Source organism: Austrofundulus limnaeus, unplaced genomic scaffold (genome assembly GCF_001266775.1).
Source record: "Austrofundulus limnaeus strain Quisiro unplaced genomic scaffold, Austrofundulus_limnaeus-1.0 Scaffold81, whole genome shotgun sequence".
Classification (NCBI taxonomy): Eukaryota; Metazoa; Chordata; class Actinopteri; order Cyprinodontiformes; family Rivulidae; genus Austrofundulus; species Austrofundulus limnaeus.
Window position 1 is genome coordinate 516,824 of NW_013952483.1, and position 5,347 is coordinate 522,170.

Genomic DNA, 5,347 nt, shown 5'->3' on the forward strand with positions numbered 1-5,347 from the left:
ATATATATTTCTGCTTTGAGATCAGTGTGTATGTTTGTGCATCAAAGTTTATCCCAAAGGCTGGTACTTCCATTCCCCTGTGTTGTAATGCAACATCGAGTGCCTCATCTTGCCAAAGAGCCAATGTCAGCCAAGATTAAGGAAGGTCTTCTTCTCATCTTCATGGACATTTCATTGAGTGAGTAAGCAAACCCTCCCCAAGTTGACCTGGTTAAACAAAGCAATGCAGGCTGCCGAGATGAGACACAGTCAATCAGGACGAAGGAACAGCTTCCTGTCAGCACAGGGGGAGGCAAATACATCAACATCACAACCTGTCACCACCACTTAGCTCTCAGCCAATCACTAAACAATGCTGAAAAGCTGCCAACTGACTTCTTTGTGGCACAATGTGTAAACACATCGGAGGACAGGGTGTTGGAGGCTAGAAAATATTGACCACCGTGGTCTGTTTGTGTCTACTGTAGCTGGAGGGAGGCCGAGCGCGCTACAGGAATGTACCAAGCTATTACTGTCACAGTGCAGATGTATGGCAGCTATAAAAGATGGATACATATTGTGTGGGGCTCTAAAGGAAACAAAATGTTGCACAAGACTTAAGTTACACTGGATTAGTTGAGAACAACAAAATGTAGTTTTCACCACTTTTAAAACTGATTGGGACATTTTGTTTTTGCCTTAAATTAACATGTGCATGGAGCTACCCTTTACTCAAAATAATACTAAATGCATCTGCTGTCCTTTTTATGATATGAGCTCAAAGGAAAAGAAAAAAAAACTGATCACTTAAATCATTTTGTAAACAGTGCAATGACAGAGTTATGATTTAAGAGATTGAGAATAGGGTCCCCATTCTGGCACCCCCCTCTGCAATGATCTGGTTTCCATTGCTGTAATAGTGGCCAATGAGGCGTGACTGTAGTGTATTGGGGGCCTAACTGTGAGGTATGATTCCCCCTGTCTGTCGAGAGCAAGGTCCATCCAACTGCAGTCATCACAGGCAAAAGGCTGGAACAGAACCACATCAGCACAACTGACAGAGACAATGAGACTTTATGACACTAATAGGTTCAGTAATTTCCKGTTTGCAGTGACGAGCCAGGCAATACAGAGCAACTGAGAGAGTTAAAAAAAGTCATTCTGTTACAATATTATTGCAATATTGGTAGAGGGTGAATTCATGGACAACTATTCTGAWGACTGCATATATACTGATACTCTGTTGTGTCTCAGTCTTGAAACTAAGCAGGAATACTATTAGTATTTATTATAGTGRCTTGGRCTAGCTAAAAGATCATTAAAATGATCATTTAAGGAGAACTGCGTTTACAACATCTGAAAACTTCTTCACAGTACTGAGTTTATAAGATGTAACAAAATACTTCATGATCTGTCAATAACTTGATGTGTTCCTATGAACTAGTTGAACTATTTTAGCTAATTTATTTACCGATGACAGATTTTCTTTAAGTATGACTGCCCTCTGTAGTTTCACATTAATCCATTCTATGCAAATGCATGCTGCATTTGTCTACTCCGACATGAAATTGCAGTTTTGTATATTAATTTAGCAATTATATTGTGGGCTGATTCCAAACGTTTGCAATCAGATTTACATTTAATTGTGACTCTGAGAGTTGTGATAAAATTCAAAGTGTGGCCTCTGTCAAACAAAATAAAAAAAGGAAAAATGAGCTCAATAACTGTAAAATAGTCTGAATAACAGGTTAGCTTTGTTTTTATGATTAGTTGGTTATGGCAGCCATCTTGGATTGGGGTAGTGGCAAAAGTTGTGKATTTATCATATATCCTGTGTTTACTTTGTGAACATTCTATTAAAACTTGTCCAGTGGTTCACAAGATATTCCATTAACAGACACACACACACAGAATAAAATAAAATAAAATAATAATAAAAAAAACACCGTTTGGCAGCAGAATATTTGTGGCTGTGAAACCATTAACTACAAGTCTGTGCATCACTTTAATGTCTTCRGTTGTTTAACTGAGTGTGAACAAAGTATATTTGATAATAAAACAGGGCAATCTAAAAAAACTTGTTCTTTGCATTGACACAATAAAACACTGCCCCTGAATCTCTCTTTCAATTAGTCTCCACTAAAGTTACAGTTGAGAAAAATCTCACAAAGCTCGGAGCTCTAATTATTTAAACTACTTCCACCATTATATGCATGAATGTGAGACTAAAATCTGGGTGCATATTATTTCAACAGCATGAAGCCTGATGTGGCACATTAGCAAATTCAAGAAACTCAGGACTAGCCTAGCAGCTCTGAAACACTATTTTGATTCTTTTTAATACTGCAACGACCCCAAGGAATTTTCAGCTATCGCACTGAAGCTCCATTCTGTTTCCCAAGGCTGACAAGGATGACATTGAATATTTTCAAATGGCAYGACATGAAAAGATGACAGGGAAAGAACAATGGCTCACCAAACTGATTACAGTGTCCTTCAGAATTACCAGTAATAACTTAAAGATTTCCTTTTCCTCTGATTTGATTTTCAAAATCCAGCTTGACTTCTTGAAACTTCTTTCTCAAAATGTTTTAATCCACACAGATATGAAAAAATAAAATAATTAAAAAAAAAACACTGTTATGCCAGGTCTGCATTTAGTGCAGTAATGCTTAGGCAGCAGAAAGAGAAAAGTAATAATTAACATGGGTAATTTTTTGGAGGATTTGTAATTGTACCAACATTTTTTTAATTAGTACTTTTATTTTGTTACAATTAAAATCTAAAAACACTACTTTTACTTCTTTACTTTAAAAATTTAACACAGTTGTTTCAAAAACAAATATGTCCAAACTCATCATGAAGAGTGGCTTATGGACTCTAAAAAAGTGTTGAATTTACTACATCAAGCCGTGTCGACAGGTTCCACTAAATCAAGTTGTGTAAACTGAGCAATACACATACTGTATCTTCTGAAGAAAATATGAATATTGCTCAATTTATTCAGCTTGGTTTAGTGGAACCAGTTTGGCTCAGCAAATTCAGCAGTTTGTTTCTTAGAGCGTGTGTAATAGTACTTTTACTTTCTCAATTTTTGTGAACAGACTATTACTTACTGTATGGCTCTCAGTGAAATTTATTTTTTACTAAAGTAATTTTCTGTTAAGGCATTTTACTTAGTTACTTTTTCAAGTACTTTATAGACATGCTGGTGAAGATACAGGTCATGATCAAAATAAAGAGTTAAAAACAAAAACTGGACTTTCAAATGAAACTGGAATTGAAAGTCCAGTTTGTTTTTAACTCTTGATTACTTTATGGACCTCTGATAGATTTTAAAAGGTGGTGTTTTGTTTTTATTTGAAAGCCTAAGGTGGTATTTGACAAGACTCTACCAAGAGTCAGAGGTGAGTGGAACTGAGACACCAAACACAAGGGATTAAAGCGATTTATTTACAGGTGCAGGATCAGTTTTGGTCAGAGCCGACTCTTGGCATAGGCGAACTAGGCGGTCACCTAGGGCACCATCTGCTGGAGGGGGCGCCGAACTGTAGAAGAAAAAAAAGTGATTATTTGTAATCCCTGGTTGTAACTCTGCTCAGCGCCCCTTTCAATTAGCTTTGTCTTAAAACACTATAATGAAGTATTACAGGAAAAATAAACTACTCTACCCATAAAACATCCCCCCCCCAAAAAAAATGCAGCAAACGCTCCCACCCTCTCTCTCATTTGATTGATGTTTCACTGACTCGTCCTGGTCCGACACTCTGATGTGGGAGTGGCTAGTAGTGCCTCTCAGGTGGGGGTTCCTGTTGACAAACTCAATAAGAGCAAGTCTGTATTTTGTTGTCCCATACATGTCAACCTCTTTGGACATTTACCTGCATAAAAAGCCTCAATAATCCATAAATTTAGCAAAAAAACCAAACAACTCGCACTGGGGGGGGGGGGGGGAGCAAACAAATCTAAGTTTACCATAGTACCTTACACTATCAAACTTGTTTTTAGGGGTTAAAATTGGGTGGGACATAGTTTAGGGTGGGGGTTGGGGTTGCACTTCAACTTGCCTAGGGCACATAAATGGCTAGAGCCAGCACTGGTTTTGGTCATCTGTCCTGAAACGAGGGGAAGAGTCCAGGTGAGTCCAAAGGATTGAAACACGGTTAGTCTGTAGATAGATAAAATAATACTTTTCTTTTGCTCACAGGTTTTCGTGGATGGAGCCGGCTCGTGAGTGACTGGTTCCAAGAGGTGAGTTAAAGTTCTCTTCAGGTAGAGTGGCCAAAAACTTTGGACAAAAACAGTTTGGTTCCTGGTTGCTGATCTTGGTGATGAATATCCTCTGAGGGAAGTTCGGGATCAAAAAAMCATCTTGGAAACATGAACCTTCAAAAACAGGAATGAAGCACAGGCAAGCAACCTCACTCTTAATCATTAACTTTAACTTCAGGCTTCAGRACGYTACCCAAAAGGTGTGATGCATCAGCAAAGACCAAGACGCTGACAGGATGAAGGTAATGAGCATCAGTAACCAAACAGGAAACAGAAAAAAACACCAATCATCACAGTACAGTATTTTAAAGCATTTTTTYYYCSSYYMWTWWTYTKGRRSYYYTTWAMCMWTTYCMWKWTKSYTWAAAAWWAAARRAAAWWWAAAWTWAWWWTYMMAAAAATCWTTMAGACATGGGGTCTCAGCTTTTAAATGTGYATGTTTATTTTGATTTCAGTAAGTTCCCATGATCTTTTTGCTGGTTGTTTCCTGCATTCATTATGTTGCCTGTGCCACTTTTATTAATAAATCAATAAAGTTGTTTCCCTAATTTAGTGTTGTTTTATGCATTTGCATATTTGTTTTTATTAGTTACAACCACCTTAAAACATCTTACAATGTATTCAGAATTATAGCCCCTGCAGGGAAGCTGTATATCTAATAGATTCCTTTCAATGCTGGGGAATTCAGACATCTTAAAGAGTCGAATAAAAATTGTGCAATCCTTAGAGACATTTTTATCCCCCAGAATGACTTGTACTTTTTTATTTTACAGCACAAAGACATGCACACTCTTAYGCACACACTTGTGCTACACCACTCACGTTGCCCACCTCCCTGGCTGCCTAATGGGCCATAGGCTCTAATCTGGATGGCCAAGGTGCTCAGGAGAATGAGCAGAGCAAATAAAGAGAGCAGCTCATCTGCTCAGAGAGCCAGTGTGTCGCTAACCCCAGCTGTTAAAGAGACAGCTGCACATCGTTCAGAGATGAGAGAAGAAAATGGGATGACTGTATAGGGTAATTTCTCTTGTCTGACTGGATTTTTACAGAAGCTTTTTTTTTTGTCTTCAGTGTCCAAATTGTGACCTGAATGGGC